This window comes from Leptopilina boulardi, unplaced genomic scaffold, assembly GCF_019393585.1.
Source record: "Leptopilina boulardi isolate dan_hultmark-lab unplaced genomic scaffold, ZJU_Lbou_2.1 LbouV2_332, whole genome shotgun sequence".
Classification (NCBI taxonomy): domain Eukaryota; kingdom Metazoa; phylum Arthropoda; class Insecta; order Hymenoptera; family Figitidae; genus Leptopilina; species Leptopilina boulardi.
Genome location: NW_026137899.1, coordinates 4085802 through 4106000, shown reverse-complemented (window position 1 = coordinate 4106000; position 20199 = coordinate 4085802). Strand labels below are relative to the sequence as shown.

Below are 20199 nucleotides of genomic sequence, written 5' to 3'. Positions count from 1 at the left end.
ATAACATTAGTATCGAATATATTGATATTGGAAAACAATATTCATTATTTGAACATAGTGGAAGTTGGTTTTTGGAAAAAATTTTTGGTATTGGATAAGATTGGTATTAAAGATATTTGGATTTTGAGGATAATAAAATATGATATTGGATAATATTGGTATTGAGTATATTTCGATATTGAAAAAAAAATTGTCTGTTTGATAATAGTGGATGCTGGTTTTTGGAAAAGTATTTAAATAAAAAGAAAGAGAGTTGATCATTGTTTTATGGGTTGCAGTTGTTTTATGGGTTAAATAATAGTTTGTGAGTTGAATATTGATTTGAATATTAATAAAAAGTGCAAAGGAAAATAAGTTAAATAATAATCATTATCAATATGATGTAATGTGGAAAAAAATTAAATAACTCTAATTAACGTTCATAAAAGACTATCATTATTGCATTAGTAAGCTGAATTATAGTTAATGAAATATTTTATAGGTGAAACATTTGTAAGTAAATTTTTTTAATGCAAGAAACTAAAATAAACGATTAGTTTTGAAAATTGACTTTATCAATTCTTTTTAATTTCTTTTTAATTCTTTTTTCATTATGCAAAGTACTTTGTATTTACAAATGCTTCATTTAATTGTTCCAATCGTAAAAAGAGATAAACATATTCGGATAGTTTTTAGATGTAAAAACAATTCTGGTCATTGGATTTGTGTTCATTACGATGGAGTAACACTTTATATTTTTGATAGCCTTAATGCAGGGTGTTTGAATATTTATCTAATAGAATATTTAATTAGATTTTTCCTTTTTAAACCCTGGCGGATTTGATTTACCTAAATTCGACCCAGCTGGGGCGAATCTAAGTCGAATTTAGGTAATTATCAAAAAAAAGCTTTAAATTGATGAAAATTTATAAAAATTAGTATTGTGAGGTTAAATGAACATTTATAGAGTTAATTTTTGTAAGAATTTTCATTATTAATGTGATAAATAATAAATAATCACTTGATATGTGCAAGTGGTAACTGTAGATTTTAACTCGCTGTCAGTTTTCATAATATTTTCAAGAAATTAGTGTAAAATGTGTGAAAAAATAATTTATATTTAATAGAAATTGCAAATTTTATTAAATTATTTTATTATTTATCGAGAACAGTTTAAAATAATAGCAATTTAATTTAATAAAAAAGTTTTATTAAAAGTGATAAGAACTCTACTATACCGACAGCAAGAGTATATTTTCAGGTAAGTAAAGTTATTGTAGCGTGTAGTTTTGTTGTGACTAAAAGATGTCGCTTTAGTTTCTATAGTGATCAGACAGGAACATCGAATCTCATGATCTAAAACTGAATAGGTAACGCATACCTTTCTTTCTTACACCAAGGAATATAACATAAGTACTTCTTTGTTTAACATTGCGTTTCTCTATCTAGACGATTGAAAACGGCAGAAGAACATCATCGTCTAAAATCTTGATCTTTTTCCTTTTTGTTTTAAAAATAAAAAAAAATATACATATATCTGTATATATGTATATAGGGGAAAGTGACAAACTATTTAAATTATATTGTTATTAAATAGAAAAATTTCAAGTTTTTGGAACTTGATACATTTTCCTTGTTTTGATGGTTTGTGTTAAACAGTGGGAAACCTATTATTAAATAATGAATAATTGTTTCAATAATAATATTCTGCTTCATACTTTGTAAATATATATGTTTTGCATTAAATAACGTTAACAATTGTTGCAAAACACTCATAATTTAATAATATTTTACATTTTTATAATACGATGTCAAGTCTCGTATGAAAAATTGCTATTATTTTTTTTTACGTTTACAGTACTGCTGACCATACGTCATAATTTGGTCAGAACCTAAAAACAATTTAGAGAAAAATTTGAATAGTCGTTCTCTTATTAAGTGTTATTTTTCAAATGTTGCCGAACAATAATTGTAATAATTATAAATTTTGAATTTTTTAATGTTTTTTAGCATAAAAAAATCACATTTTTAGTCGCTGTGTAAGTATAAATGCGCATGCGTATAGCTGACACAACTTATAACTAGTGTTGCCAAAATACACGTTTCATAAACTTAAATTTTTGCCTGTCCCAGTGTTTAATGTCCCACTGTTTAAATTGAGCAATCGTATGAAATTATTTAAATAAAAATTGTTTGTAAAATTTTAAAATATTTTAAATTATTGGATATTATACTTAAAAACATGAGTAAACGAAGTAACAATTACACTTTTTTAAAAAACTGTCCTATCTATATAAAAATCAGCATTGTATTTCAAGAAAAAATTTACTTCGTAACGTCAAAAACAGTTTTTTTTCAATTTTCTTTGTAAATAATGAATCAATGTGGCTAAAATTTTTGGAGATAGTGTGTTGTCATAAACATGGTTTACATTTAAATTTTGGTCGAGTTTCTTGAAGTAGTTTTTCAGGAAATTAAAGTGTCCCACTATTTAAACTGTCCCACTGTTTATCACTCTCCCCTACCTGTATTAGATCCCTAAAAAATTTTAATAAAAAATTTTTTTAATTATTACCTGGACCCTCAGAATTAATCTTCATTAACAAAGGCTTTACTTAAATTAATTAATAGATTTGTTTATATATTTAACTTTAATTCAATGTTTTTGACATCAGAACTTTAAAAAAATTGTTTTGTTTTATTATTAGTCATCAAAGAATAAAAATATTCTACATTCAAGTGGAATACTTTTGTTTTAAGAGGAAAAATTGAGAGGATATTAGAAGAGGATTTTTCCTCTAAATATGAGATTAATTTTTTTAGGGTGTATTGTACAAGGATTGGTATTGTTTGTGGTAATTGTTCTAAGGGTCTAATACTGGTATATACATATTTTTTTTATTTTGAAAACAGAAAAAAAGAAGAGTAAGATTTTTAGGCAAAGATATTCTTATGTTATTTTGAATCCTCTAGATAGAGAAATGCAATATTAAATGAAAATGTTTATATGTTATATTCCTTGATGGGAGAAAGAAATATATACATTAACACTTCAGTTTTTGACTTTTATCTTTATATTTCCATGTGAGAATACACGGAAAAAATTTCAAAACGTCAGATGTGCCGATGTCAATGTAAACCTACAGTACATTTCATTATGTACTCATAGTTAATCTTCATTAACAAAGGTTCTATTGGCCAGGGGTTGGTATATCTTTATTTTTCTATATAATAAATGTGAAAAAAGAAATTATTACCTGGGTCATCAGAGTTAATCCTGATTAACAAAGGTTCTATTGTCCAATGGTTGGTTTGTTTGTGGTATTTGTTCCGGGGTTTTAATACAGGTATAAATACGTATATATGTTATTTATAATGAACTACTGATTACTCATATCAGAGTGTCCTTTTTGCACTTGTTGGCTGATCAGTAGTTACAGATTCATAGTTACTTATAGTTCTCTCATTCTTTTGGATATTTGGTAGTTTTATTGGATAAAAGGAAAATTGGTTATATTGGATTAAAGTAAAAATTGGTTATATTGAATTAAAGACAAAATTGGTTATATTTAATAAAAGGCAAAATTGGTTATATTAGAGAGAGTGAGCAAAAGGGTTAAAGATATTGTTTAGATTTTCATGAATCAAAAATAAAATTAAACGAAGTATACTATGGCCAACATAAAAGAGTATGTTCTTTTAAGTGATAAAGATTTAAAAATTATTAAAAATAGAAATAAATTGTTAAATTACATGCATATGTACAAATTTGAAGATTTATTAAGAAAAGATTCAAATTATTTTTTCAATATGCAAAGTACTTTGTATGTACAAATGCTTAATTTTATTGTCCCAATTATAGAAGGTGATAAACATATTCAAATACTTTTTAGCGGTAATAACAATTATGGTCACTAAATTTGTGTCTATTACGATAGAGTAAGGCTTTATATTTTTGATAGCCTTAATGAGGGGTGTTTAAATGAGCATCAAATAAAATATTTAATTAGATTGTTCCCTTTTAAACCAACAGTAATTTTTGAAGCTATTGATCAACAACCTTTTGGTAGTGCTGAGTGTGGAGTATTGTTACGGACGGATTTCCGTAATATTTAAATTTTTTTGTTAAATATTATTCTTTAGAAATAATATTTGTTATTAAAACATTGTAAACTATCTTTTTAATTATACACCTACAACATAAACAACACAAACACATTCACCTATTAAGTTTCGGAAACTAGAATATTTAAATAATACTTCTAAATAATTCAATTAATATTTATAATTACATTTTTTTTTAATTTTTATTTTTAATTTCTAAATCAAAATTATTTCGCAAATGAATTCAGATTATTGAACCTCATATTGCGAAATAATTTGAACTAAATTATTGATCGATTGCACAAGTTGTGGGACTTACATTGTATATAAGTTGCCACAATATTCTGGAAAATGAGGAAACATATAAAATATAAAAATAAATCAGGTGGTTGAACCGATCACGCCACTTGTAAAATGCAAGTTTGCCAAAACTTGCATGGAGACAACGAGGTGTTGATTGCAAAATCAACCCCCCCACCTCCTAAAAATCGCATACCAACAGGGCGTTTTCGTTGCCACCAAATTATTGTTCAGAGAGTCTTATTTTATATTTCCCGCAAGGCGGACGTATTACCCGCAAAAAGGCGAAAGAATTTTTATTTAAGTTTTGTTCCCACCAAAGGTGGTTGATTCAGTTATTTACTCCCCTCAGAAAGGGTAGAGTCTACGAAATTATCTCAACAATACAGTGAAAATTCCACATTTGTAAAATCAATTGTTATATAAAAGTCCTTAAAATTAAAAAGAAGGATAAATTAATTATCAAATGCAAAGTGCTATAATTGTTAAAAGTGCAAGTTACGATTAAATTCAGAAAGTGTTTTATTTTGTTTATAACAACAATTGTTTATATTTCAAAACTAACTGTTGGAAAATTCAGGTTTGGTGAACCCAAACTTCTGAATTTTTAATAAGCAAACTTTGAAATATTAAAATAATTGTTGCAAGTCAATAAATATTAAAGGTTAAATAAAAGGAATTTATTAGAGAACAGAGGAAGAAAGGATATACTTCCGCATGTTTGTGAATCATATATGTATATATGAAATCCGAATTTCAAATATCAATCGTTGAAAAGTAATTAGATACTTTTTAGTATCTTTATTTTATTATTATTCTGGTGAGTTGCTTCAATGCTATATATATATTAATTTAAATATATATAAAATCTAAATACGATAACCAATCATCACTTAACACACTCTATCACATTTACTCTAAATACACAAATTATTTCTCTTGTTGTCAAAATCTTTATTTTGTTATTGATTATTTTTATTTGTTGTATTTACGATAAATAATATTTATTTGTGAGACTTGAATTTAAAATTCAAGTAGCTTAAAGTAGCAAAGTTTCTAATTGTAATTATTTTATATTAAAGATTTTAATTGGGGAATTGAGTGTACACATTTTGGGGGTTGTATGAATAAATGTTATCTTATTGTATGTTAATTCAATTCTCAATTTATTTAATCACCTTTATTTGTGTTATCTCATTTCTTTCTTTGTGAAAATTTTCAACAAAATACCGTCTACCCGGGGGTGTTGAATAGATAACACTCTGGGCAACAGTCCACTACCTTTTTTCTATCTTGCGTAGCGAAGAGCAATTACGCTTTCCGAATAAGCGGGTTGTTAATAATAAAAATTAGTGTTATTTCTAATCTTATTATTTTTCTTCAAAATTATTTTACTTTATTTTATTTTATTTTTGTTAATCAACATCCGTCTTTAACAAGTATATACAATAGTATTTGCAACATCTATATTATTTAACGTAATGCCAATCCGTGTAAATTATGAAACTGATAATAACAAAATGAGAAACCATTTTAAGTCAATGTTTGAAAATAATCGCTTAAATCATTTTCCGACAGTAAAAACGTCTAACAATAGGAATTCGATAATAGAAAATGATTAGAACCGTCTTTTGATAAATTGTACTCAGGAACAAGAAAATTATATTTTTAGTAATTATATTCCCAGTAATAATATTAACAGAGTTCTATTAACACAAGATTTAAAAATTAAACATTCTCTAAATGACACTAGTGAAAAGAAAATAATTCGAACAACTGATAATAATGTGAATAAAATTTTACCACATGAATATTTAATAATGAAAAATTTTCTGAGTAAAGAAAATTATAAAAAGATAAATCGAGCAATTAAAGAGAAGGGAAGAAAAATGAAGGCAAGGCTCAAAGTTACATATGAGCAGAAAATAATAAGACAGGAGAATGAGAGATTGAGAAAACGTAATCGTAATAAAACAGAAATAAAAAAGAAAGAGCGCAAAAAAATACATACAAAAAAAAATTATCTATAAAAACTGAAGATGAATAGAAAATACGCAAGGATAAAAATTTGGCATGTAGGAAAAGAAAAATATCAATGGAAACTCAAGATGAAAAGAAAGTGCGTCAAGAAAATTATTTGTCATGTAAGAAGAAAAAATTTTCTACGGCAACAGAAGATGAAAAGAATGTGTGAAGAAAAGAATTTGACATGTAAAAACAATAATAAGAATAAAAAATTGCAGGAGTTGCAATAAGGTCTTTCAAGATTTCGATGAAAGTAAAGTTCCACAGAATTATTTAGGTTTAATAAATGTAGAATGTAAGTTTTGTAATGCGTTACATTTTTTGTGTGAAAGACCGTCACATAGATACATCACCGAGGAATTTCCCAGTAAAGAGGACATTATGATATCGCCTTAATGTCACAAAATATTCCCGGTTGATATCAGCTTGACATTGAAGCAATATTCCGTGCTACTTGGGTGGTAGAGCCAATATAAAGAAATTTTTTTTTAACATTTCTAATATTAAATTTTTTTGAAAAAAAAATGAATAAAAAATATGGTTAATGCACACTGGGAACGTAGTCGGCCGCTTGCGGACGACAAAGTTGCAAGTTTTCTATATAATTTCTGACATAATTTCTCATATAATTTCCGACTTGGTATCTTAGATTGACAATTAAAACAATGAAATCCACACATGACATCCCACATAAATTCCTATGTGATGAATTCTTACATGAAATCCTATATAGCATCCTATATCGGATTTTATATATGATCCTGCATAAGATTTTACATGGATTTTTATAATATATTTCTGTATGATGAATTCTTACATGAGATCCTATATAGGATCCTATATAGGATTTTATATATGATCCTACATAAGATTTTACATGGATTTATATATGTATATTTCTGTATGATGAATTCTTACATGAGATCCTATATAGGATTTTATGTAGGATCCTATACAAGATTCTACGTATGAACTCATGTGGATTCCTATATAGGATCTTATTAAAGAATTCATCATACAGAAATATATATATAAAAATCCATGTAAAATTTTATGCAGGATCATATATAAAATCCTATATAGGATCCTATATAGGATTTCATGTATAAGAATTCATCACATAGGAATTTATGTGGGATGTCATGTGTGGATTTCATTGTTTTAATTGTCGATCTAAGATACCAAGTCGGAAATTATATAAGAAATTATGTCGGAAATTATATGGGAAATTCAAATATAGATTTATATCATCATAGTTCCACTTTTACGCCGCCAGATGGTGCTAATTTTTTTTCTCACTGTTGAGATCAGTCTTGAATACTATAAAAGCTGAGACTCTAACTCAGAAGGTGTATTGCAAAGCACAATTTATTTTTAGATGAATTGCAGTAATATTACTTGATTTTTAATTTAATAATTTTTAATTTTTATAAACTGCCGTCTGCCAACTGAAAATTCCTGTATGAAATCCTATATTGTTTCCTTTATATAATTCTATGTGAAATCTTAAATATAAATATTTCAGAATCTACATGATATCCTATATGATTTCTTATGTTCAAATCAATCATATATATGATCTCACGTGAGGATTTTCAATATGATTTCATGTCAGATTATTTGTAATAATTTTTTATTCAAGAATCGAAAAAAGATCTGATGTATGATTTGATATAGGAAAATTTTTGGTAAAGGATTGAGCAATGAATTTTGGTATGTTTTTTAGTGAGAAAACACGAAGGAAATTGACATAAGAAGTTAAAGGAAAAAAATGTGACTAGAAAAAATTGTAGGATTTCACATAGGAATTTACATAATTTATTACCTAAGAATACGTTTATAAGAATTTACATCGAATCCTACTTCAAATCATGTCTCAATTTCCTATATGATTTTTCATAGGATCCTATATAGTTTCTTATCTGACACATAGGATTTTATGTGGATTTTAATATATGAATTTATGTGAGATCCTATATAAGATCCTATATGAGAATTTTCAGTAGGGACTCCCCTTTAAATTAAAATTATATTTTCTATGAAATCGTAAAATTACGCTGTGAATATTTAAAAACCCTTTATTTGGTTAATTTTTTTGAAAAAGATTGTTATTGGTGCTTATTGATTTGTAAATTTCATATAATCAACTTCATTTAATCATTTTATTAATATTTAACGAAATTTTTAGATAACCGCGCCACGTACCTAACCCCGAATGTACTTTTGAAATATTTATTAATTTTTTATAAAAACTGTTAATAAAAATAAAATTTTTTTTTGTTAGAGCTTAAAACTTAATATTTGAGTTCTTCTAAAATTTATTTTTTAAAGAGATATCACAAAAAAGAGGTTAAAAAATTACTTTGGAGTGCCAAAATCAGATATTTAAATCTATATTCGATAATAATGAATGAATATTAATGAAATTTTGTACAAACTTACACTCTAGCAAGTATTTGAACTTGAATGAAGAGAAAAATTAAATTAACTTAACACTTTTCAATAAACTCAAGTGCGCCAAACAGCCCCGGTCTTAAGCACACAAAAGGTCGTAGAACATTTCACTTGGGCTTAAGGAGGGGTATAGTATTTAATTTTTTTAAATTAAAAAAAAAATTTTTAATTGAATTTATAATATTTCAAGAATATTGTGTGGAAATTTCAAGCCAATCGAAGAAAAATTGACGAAGTTGTGAGCGTTCAAGGACATTTCTGAATGTTTTCAAATGTCGTTGATGTGTATGTATAATTTTCGGGGTCGCTGATTACGCATCTGAAGTAAGATTTCAAAAATTGTCAAAATTTTAAATTGCGTTTTTCTTGAAATGACATGTTTGAAGTCCGTGTTCACGATATCTCCAAATCTTTTGAACCAATCGTTTTAAAATTTGGCTCAGTACTTCTTGACACCTCTAGATAAAGTCTCATCTTCTAGACCAATTTGTTTATTGGATACGATGGGTAAACTTCTAGAGGGAATGATTCTGGAGAGTCTACAGAGAGTTCTGGTAGGCGAAATTAGCTTAACCAAAAACCAGTTTGGCTTTAGGAAGGGCCGGTTAACGTTAGACGCGATTTTAGCGGTTGGTGAGAAGGCAAATAATGTCAAATCAGGGAAGAAGGGGGGATTTTGCGCGCTCGTAGCCATTGTCACGGTAGTACCTAAAAATTTAATTTTTTTTTCTTCTTGTATTGTGGTGAAATTTACTTCTCGTAAATTTTAATACAATACTTTGATAATAGAATTCACTTGTCAACATAATGCGACGGGAACGGATTCGGGTTTTATTCTTGAAATGTCATATATGCACATATTATTATTATTATTACAAATATCTAAAACAAAATTTCATAAATATCACCAATAAAAATATGTGCATATATTCTAATATTATTTCTACGGGTATTCATAATTAAATATGTATAACATTGAAAAATGAAAATTATCTCCACATGGTTATTTGAAAATATATGAACATTGCAGCAACGTTCTGAGCGCATTGAACGTTGCGGCAATGTTCCCCACTTAAAATTGAAGAAAGTAGCGAACGGCAATGTTGCGAATGTTGCGAGTGCGTTAACGAACATTGCGGCGGCGCCCTGAGCACATTGGACTTTGCGGCAATGTTCCCAATTCAAAATTGTAGAAGTTAATGAATGGGAATGCTGCGAATGTTGCGGGTACATTACTAAATATTGTAGCAATGTTTACAGGCCATTCTACGTTGTGTAAATGCTTTTAGAATAAAAACACAGGAATTATTTATCGCAACTAATAACAATAGACACCTTTTGTTTATGAGTTTCGCTATTATCACTTGTGGGTCTAAATATAAGTATAGATGAGTACAGAAACCACATTAGAAATTGGACTTCTCGCGAATTAAAAAAAAAAAAATATATATATATATATATATATATATATATATATATATAATAATAGTTAAAATAAATCTATGCGATGAGCTTTTCCTTGAACGTAATTCTTCAGCTTCCATCCTTTCTTACTCTACCCCTCACTCTTTTTTTATTACGCATTCTGGGCCTAACAATCTTACATGCCTATGACAATGCAACATCAAAGCTTTAATTGTCACAAATGGAAAAAGGGTAAATGTACCTAAAACCAAACATTTTCCAACAAGGAAAATTCATAAAATAGACCCAAGAGAAAACAAGATTTTCAATATAACTCGTGCTTGATTTTACAAAGTACATATTATTATATTTGGCTATACCATTACAAGAAAATAAAACTCAGCATTATTGGCATAGTAACAGGCACAGAGTTCACGCCTTTATCACGTGGTAAAAACCCTTAGTCCACAAAATTTTCCCACCTGAAGTCTCTAAATGTTCATATAAAAGAACATTGCGGAAGTCAATTAATTGCAGTACAACTCTCATTCGCGAGTCAGCTCTGAAATTTTTCAGAGGCATAAAAACGATTTTGAGACGCAGGGACTAAGCCCGTCCGTGAGTCAGATTTTCAATTTTTGCAATCCACTACATAGATAGTGATTAAAATTGGACGGACGAAAAGTTAAAGTAAATACTTCCATTTGACATTTTCGCGCTTTGATAAGTGTGTACATTTTTCCGCCCGCCGGATAGCAGCTCGTTCCTTCTTATCTTACTGTATTATTTTTATATTTTAAAGTTAAGATTTCTTTTGATAAAATAAATGTATTAAAGGGTCTTAATTGTTTTATTGTGTTTTATCCCTTAAACTTATTCTCTAATAACATAACTTGGCAGTTTCTTTTAAAATAGGATACCCGATCCCATAAAATAAACGGAATTTTTTAAATTTCGGCAGCTTGGTGCCTCCAGGACATAAAAGATAATAACTTTTATAATTAATATTTTTCGGTTCGTAACAGCTATAAACATACGAAACGCGTTTAAGAGATGCCATGCGGAGCTCCCCAAGGTTTGAAAGTAGGTCCAACCATATGGAACGTTATGTATGACGGTTTCCTGAGGTTGGACTTACTGGACGATACGTTTCTAACCGGGTTCGCGGATGACGTGCTTTTGGTATGCTGTGCGGATGAGATAAATCTTTAACAAATTAAACTCGATGATAGTCTGCGACGAATAGGGTTTTGGTTGGACAGACATTGCCTAAAAATGGCTGTCGAGAAAACCGAGGCTCTACTTGTCACAGACCGGAGAGACTTCCAATTCCCGCGATTGGAAATCGAAGGATCTGTAGTTCCATGGGGGACAAAACTGAAGTACCTGGGAGTGACGTTGGACAAACGTTTGAGTTTCGGTCAACATATTAACATCTCGTCACTCCAATCCTCCGAATGCATGGGAAACCTTTCAAGGATGATGCCCAATATCGGTGGCCCCAGGGAAAAGAAACCTAGACTAGTGGCGACTGTGGTTCAAGCAAATCAGCTTTATGCTGCCTCTGTTTGGACTTCTGTAAAGATCCACAGCATCTCTGACAGGCTTTTCGCGGTCCAGAGAGACCCGGCACGGATAAAAGTGTCAGCTTTCAGAACGGCATCTACTTGCGCTGTACTGGTACCGCCAATGGATTTATTGGCGATGGAAAGGAAGGAGATTTTCCACTTTAACAAAGATCTGGCGGGTACTTCAGAGCGTATGGATAGACTCAAAGCGGTAATACGCAGAGAGTCCAGAAGTAGACTCGTTTTAGAAATAGCAGGAGAGATGGAATAAGTAGTCTAAAGGTAGGTGCACCTACCATCTCATTCCCCACCTCGCCACATGGTTGGAAAGGAAATACGGCGAAGTTGGCTACTACCTTACACAAGCGTTGTCGGGTCATGGTTGTTTTGGACAATACTTTTATCGTTTTAAAATAGAAGCAGACGCGAGATGTGTGTATTGCGTGCTCCGCGCGGAGTACACGCTCTTTTTCTGCGGGCACTAGCGTAAACTTAGGCAAGCCATGTTCTCGGCTGTTGGCACTGAAGTCACAGCTGAAAACAGGGTTTCATTTATGTTGCAGAGCGCTGACTTTTGGAGGAGCATCAAGTTCTTCATTATCCAATTAATGAGGACGAAAAAGGACGACCGGCGGATGAGGTTGGCTTGGAGAAATCTTGCTGCTAGGCTGGGTGCACACGGAAGACGGGGGAGACCTTAACTAGTGCTCTTCTGTCTTCCGCTGGCACTCAGTTAAGGATTTAGGTAAGAGAGCAAGGTAAGGAGACTTCCACTGGTGATGTGTAAACTTGAATCAGTTCCGCTAGTGGAGTTAAAGTCTCAAAAAGAGTGTGGCCAGAACAATAGAGGTCATCAAAACATAACCTGAGAGTACGGGCTCCAGGTATCTGACTTGGAAGTAGGCATCCAGGGTTATGCAGATTTTCCACTTCCCTTTTAAAAAAAGTACTTCTTGACTTACTTCCCCAGGTACACTACCGTCTGAAATTGTGCGAACTCTGCTTTTTCAACAACTATAAAACTGTTCAAATCTTCAAAAATATTAAAACTAAAATTTTTTCCTGTTTATTTTATTAAAGTTAATAAAATTCTGAAAGAAATGACACCTTGACGAAGAGAATATGTTAATTTTTCAATTAGATATCTAAGAAAAACCCAATTTTCAATGTTTTTACTATTTTTTTTATTTCTCTGGCAAAAATTAATATTTTTAAACGTTCTTAGGCTCATTGAAATCGTATTTTGTTATGCAATTCAAATTATATAAAACAATTCATGTACACATTCTTCCCTAGCGTATGCAAACCGTGAAAGTTGGCTCATAAAATGTCAAAAAATTGTGATTAATATTTATATGACAAAAAATGATCAGTAAAATGTATAAATCTTAAATTTACTTACATAAATCAGAGAAGTTTAGAATGATATATTTACTTGATTTTTAAACATTATATTTTATTGTAGAATTAAATTTAAATTTTTTGACATTTTATGAGCCAACTTTCACGGTTTGCATACGCTAGGGAAGAATGTGTACATGCATTGTTTATATAATTTGAATTACATAACAAAATACGATTTCAATGAGCCTAAGAACGTTTAAAAATATTAGTTTTTGCCAGAGAAATAAAAAAAATAGTAAAACCATTGAAAATTGGGTTTTTCTTAGATATCTAATTGAAAAATTAACATATTCTCTTTGTCAAGGTGTCATTTCTTTCAGAATTTTATTAACTTTAATAAAATAAAGAGGAAACAATTTTAGTTTTAATATTTTTGAAGATTTGAACAGTTTTATAGTTGTTGAAAAAGCAGAGTTTGCACAATTTCGGACGGTAGTGTAACTACGAGAGCTTTTTTAATAATTATTAATTATACAGTATAAAATATGTTACAGAGTAACAGTTAATAATAATAATTTTATTTTATTTCGATATTTCTTTAAATTCTAAATGTGAAAAAATATTAGAAATATTATAAACTCGAAAAAAGACGATCTTGAAAAAACATATACATTTTATTATCGTGTCAAAAATCTTGCCATTGACAAAAATTCATAACTCGTCCAAATCTTCAAAATTTTAAGTTTCTCACGTTTCTATTTTATTGTAGGGATTTGAGAAAAAGATTAAACAACCTACGAAAACTTTATACTTTACAATTATTGTCATCCTGGATCATCATAAAAATAGCATTAGTTTTATGAGTTTTAACATCTGTACTTTCTAATTTACCTGAGTATACTCACTCCTACCTAACTTACCTCATTACTCCCTCCAAAATGACAAAATTACCCCTCCTTTTTTACCCCTACCAGTTTTCCATCATCTTTCGACACCTAATACTATTTTTTCAAAAATGGGACAGATATAATTTCGCACTCTTAATGTAAGGTTTACTCAACCTTATAGTTTTTCGGCAACAACATAATTGTTAACGGCACGCGATTTTAAGTTGTATTCAACACTGAACAATTTTCAAAATACATTATAAGTATCTTAAGGAATTTGTGTTGGTTTTATTTTAAAAAACATAACCGTGCATGCTTCACCACATACAATTTGTTCTTTAAGCCGGATCGTTTTACTCGATCTTCAAGTGAAACAGTGCTTTGTTAAGTGACATTTTTCGGACAATTCTGAACTTATAAAAAGTGTATATTTTATAAAACACTAACAGTCCGTGTTACAAAGCAACCCAGTGTTAGTTATATTGATGATAATACAGATCAAATTATTAGTGCTTGTTTTCAATTTGTGTTTGCCAAAGCTTAATCGATAAAGACTTTCAACAACTTGAGAGATTTTTACATCTTTCAACACTAAAAAGGGAATATATCTGAAGGAGTTCTTCCCACCTGTGAAAAGGATCGTTCTTCCGAGGGATTACCAAGGCTATTGGAATCAACAACACAGGACATTATTCCAAGGGAACCAACAAACTTCTAGTTGCAGTTTCTTCATCAAAGTAAGTCAAAAGAGCTATCATTTTCCTTGTTTCCATCATTTTCCGAGGAGAAACTTAAATAGGGAATTCGTAAGGGCCTTGTAATATTTCCCTATTACTTGTATGATTCTGATGTGGAAAAATGCGGATTTTTGATTTGGCCCAGAGGTTTCTTGTGACGCTTGATTTTTTATAAAAATGATTCATAATACCCAATAGTGAGAACCCTACGACCGTCTTGCGATTACTTTCAACTTACTATCATTTTTCTTGAATGATAATTTAAGGTTATATTATTTATTATAAATAGTAGAAAATTTGGACCAGTATATATTTTTCTATTTACATGTTTACATATTTTTGCATAATAGTTATTTATGATACAAGTGCGTAAAGTGAGTGATTTGTACGAGTGTGACATTTGCAGTACGAGGCGAAGCGGAGTGATGCAAATCAGACTCGTATAATCAGATTTACGCACGTGTATCATACAACATTTTTTGCAACGCCCTCCTCTAAAGTTAAGTACCTATTCTGAAGAATTCCAACTCTCTATTAGAATAATTTCGATTGTATAGAATTAAAAAAATCAATCGAAGATCAGGAAAAATATCATTAAGCAGAAGTGTATAAATTTAATAGTATAGTTCGTTTTTTAATTTTGTGGTTTTGTATGGTCTAAAACAATCCTTATATTATGTAAGAGAAATTTCGGTGCGTAAAGTAAATTTCAGTGTGTAAAGTAATATTTCAGTGCGTAAAGTAAATTTCAGTGCGTAAAGTGAATCACTTTACACACCATTTGAAAAAGAGCTTCTTGCACAAACTTTTCAGTGTGTAAAATTTAACTTTAGAGGTTAGTGTTGCAAAAAAACAACTATTTTACTTAATTTTTCAATCAATAATTTGTAAAAGAGAAAATTATAAACAAAATATTTTATTGTTTTTGTCGGGGCGGTATAGATTCTACACAAATAAACCCTACACGAGAAAATTGCGCACCGATAATTTTACAAAAAAAAATCCTACACTTGAACAATAAGCAAAATAAAAGTAATTAACAATTTTTTACTTTACACAATTAAATCAAACATAATTTTATTCTACACATTTAATTGCACACAGGAAAACCCTACACCGTTAACTCAGAAAAAAAATTCTACATAATAATATGCGGAATAAAATTTAAAAACAAATAATAAAAATTCTAAACGATTGAATACTACAAAATATAACCGTACAAATCACGAAGTAGTATAAGGAGACTTAACGGCCATGCAAATGTAAAGAAAACTTGGCCCCAGAATATGGCAATACCTATCTCGAGTTTTCCGGTAGTCGACGATTCAGCGCGACCTCGGTGGGAAAATGTAGAATTAAATCGTGTCGTCTGCTTCTAATGCACTGTGAAAAGTTTAAATGTGCATGTGATAATTTAAATATTTAATTATTGATTAATGAAGGGATTAAAATAAGACAATATAACAGTATGTATGAAAGCTTAATTTCTTTAAAAATAGTGTACAGCATTATTTCTTTATCAGTTGACATGTTTTTATTATTCTTACATTAATTGTTGTAGGTTATGTCTATTTTAAATGATGCCAAACAAAACAATAAATAAACTTTTCAAGGAGTAACAAATGTTACATTAATTTTCAATTATATTTATTATTGAAAAAAAAGTAAATCATGGAGCATTCGATGGAAAAACTTACATTTAAAGAGTGTAAGAATAAATTTATAAAATCACAATTGCCTTCTGACAAGTGGCATCATATGACAAGAAACAAAGATTTCATTGCATTTGTCAAATTGGAGGAAAATAGTGTTACCAAAAAACGAGTAATTATTATGGAGGAGTTGAGTATAAAGATTTTTATTAATGATAAACTTTTTCCTTTATCTAAGTTTATGAGAATAAAAGATATTGGCGAAGTTGAAAATATGTTATCCATTGTTGATGCAATGGAATAGAGACACGATAAAAAAAATTGTACAATTTTTTTTAAGATTTTAATTTACATTGAATACTTGAAATTGACGAATAACTAAATCAAAATAATTTTTAATCAAATGATTTTTACTGTTGTACAGTATATTCAAAATTTAATGAATTATATAAAAAAGTGATTTAGTATCTATTTATACTTTTTTTGTGAATGTTGTTTATACATTTGTAAATATACTTTTATACAAACATTTATAATAGTTTTAATTATGATGCATATAATAGAAAATTGTAAACTTGAATTAATTTTTGAATTAATTATTTAATTATGAAAAATAAATCAATTTTTACTGATCTTATTAAATATCAGTAATTAAAAATTTTCAAATTTAAGTAATTTATTTATTTAATAAATTGTCGAAACAAGTGTGCGTATTCCCATATACAAATGCAGCAGATATAAAATAAATAACAATAACCGTCTATAAAATTTTTAACACAACAACTATTCCAAACCTTGTCTTATAACAACGTTAATAAGAAAATTAAAAAATAATTTTTAATTGTATTGTATAACAATTACTTCGTCATATACATAAAATTAACGACATCAAATGTATAACAAATAACTTTTAAACAATACATTAAAAGCACTCGTAATTGTCTTTTTAACAATATTTTAAAATATAATTATTTCAATCCTTTTCTTCATAACCATATGGATAAAAAAATTTGAAACAATTTTAAATTATATCGTATAACAATTACTTGCAGTCATTTAAAATTAATGACAAAACATTTTTTAAATAAATAACTTTCAAACAATATACATTAAAAACATTCGTAATTATCATTTCAACGATGTATAAATTTTTTCTACTTGTATAAAAACGATAGCTTTTTAAATTAATTATTTCTTTGCAATTATGTACAGTCATTTAAAGTTAATGACAAAATATTTGCAATAAATAACTTTTAAACAATACATTAAAAGTACTCGTAATTGTCTTTTTAACAATATTTTAAAATATAATTATTTCAATCCTTTTCTTTATAACCATATGGATGAAAAAATTTGAAACAATTTTAAATTATATCGTATAACAATTACTTGCAGTCATTTAAAATTAATGACAAAATATTTTTTAAATAAACAACTTTTAAACAATATACATTAAAAACATTCGTAATTATCAATTCAACGATGTATAAATTTTTTCTAGTTGTATAAAAACAATAACTTTTTAAATTAATTATTTCTTTGCAATTATGTTCAGTCATTTAAAATTAATGACAAAACTTATTTTAAAAAAATAACTTTTAAACAATACATTAAAAGCACCAGCAATTATCATTTTAACGATGTAAAAATATTTTCTACTTGTCTAAAAGCGATAACTTTTTTAATTCATTATTTCTTTGGAATTATCTACAGTCATTTAAAAATAATGACAAAATATTTGCAATAAATAACTGTTAAACAATACATTAAAGGCACTCGTAATTCAATTATTTCTTTGCTTTTTTTGCAGGTATTTCAGTCTCATTTGATTCCACATTTTTTCGTTTTCTTTTGCGTGGTTCATTCTTTGTAAATTGTGGATTTAAATTATCACAGCAATTGTTTTTTGATGAATCGAAGTTATTTCCTTTTTTTTCCAAAGATTTAGAAGTTAGCTTTGCAGCTTTTCTTCTTTCTCTTGTTTTTTCCCTTAGTTCATTGTGAGTCTTGTTGTACTCTTTACAAATAAAGTGCATTCTCATTGTCAAATAGAACGTAAAAATTTTTTTTGTTAATAAAGCAACATGTGCCTCGCAACCTACAACTGGAATCGAAGATACACTTTCCAAAGCTTTGGTTATTTGTAACAAAGTATTTGCATTTAATTCTGTACTATTTACAGTATTAACAGTGGCATTTTCCAATGTTGCAATTAAATCATAAATTGAAGCGATGGATGTGATAAACCTCCTCTTGATTTTATTTCAATCAATTTATGACGTTCGGGTATAACGTCAGTCGGTGCTAAAACAAGTGTTTTTATGCAATCGTTGCATAGAACATTTTTTTTTTTCAACATATTTTGCAAATCGAACACCTTTTCTACTGACGTATCCTGCAATATACGAAACTGCGTATTCTGATGTTTCAGATATCGAGTAATCATGTTCAAACATGATTTGGGATGCTTCGCCTAATAAATGAGATCCAGATCCTCTGTCCACAATTGTGTCAACCATTGCTTCCCAATGTTCTTTTCTTTCCTCGATGTTCAAAATATCTTTCAGATTGAGTAAACTGACTAAAATTTCGTTTCCTTCTACATTACATCCCTTAGGCGGCTTAATGAGGGAATACGTGCTTAATAATTTAAACATTTGGATAAACAACGTTGAGTCCGGATGATCATTTGATCCGCAGCACTCGCGCATTAATCTAAAAAATCTCTAAAAATTAAGATAAAATTTAGTTATAAAATTAAATAAATTATTATATTCAAATTGATAAAAACATGCGAAACTAATATTACCTCTAAACAGTCCTGGTTTAAGCGTCCCGTCATTAAATAATCGAACTTACACTCAGTAGTGAGAAACCGACAAATATCTAACGTAGCTGATAAAGAAATCAACATCCCATAAAAGCAATTATCTGTCAAAAATTTGTCATTCTTTTTCTTTGCGTCAATTTCCCATTCCTCTATGTACTTGATGAAATTAGTAACATCCTGTTGAAGATTAAGGCAAAGTATAATTTAATTTATTTTTATTATTTTATTAAAAAAGAAATATAATAATACCAACATTCCAGAGTTTGTTTTCTGGTTTCATAGCGTCACCTGGAGTTCTGCTGTTCATCGCACGAATAACATTCGTGACTCTCTTGCAAAATATTATAGTACTCTCACAGTCTTCTAAATCTTCGTGAGTGTTTTCATAAACTTGTAGAGCATCATGGATTTTGAAAAACTAAAAGATTAATAAAAGAAGTTTATTTCTTCTTCAAAATAAATACCTTAATTAATGAAAAATGCTTTTAATACCTCAAATACAAGCGCAACATTCATTTTCATGTAGTATTTAGGATCAATGTGATCTTTTCGAAGTTTATAATTGACTCTTATTCCATAAGGAACTTCGTTCAATTTTTCCAGCAAGGCATACCAATGTTTCTTCGAAATGGCACCATCAGGTGTCTAAAAATTAGCATATTTTATGATTTTTTAGCAATAATAATATTCATTAATATATGTATTTATTTTAAAAGCTTACAAATATTAGCTGAAGTTTCAAAAATTTTACAATAAAATTTCTGAAAGCTTTGACTAAATGTGGCCAATCAGAAATGAACCACAAGTTCCGTCTTCCATCGTACGGGTGTTTTATACGCTTTCTCTTCCTGCTAATTCCAAACAATTTCCATGTTGCTCTGTTCCATGCAGCACCATCCATAACAATCGCGTCAA

The 20199-nt window shown here is 28.8% G+C and overlaps 1 protein-coding gene across 2 annotated transcripts in view; it reads right to left on the bottom strand.

Annotated features, from left to right (window-relative positions):
- Nucleotides 1–20199, bottom strand: part of LOC127285397 (43 kDa receptor-associated protein of the synapse homolog) — a 305412-nt gene that overhangs the window by 146246 nt on the left and 138967 nt on the right. The gene's annotated exons all lie outside the window — the stretch shown is intronic.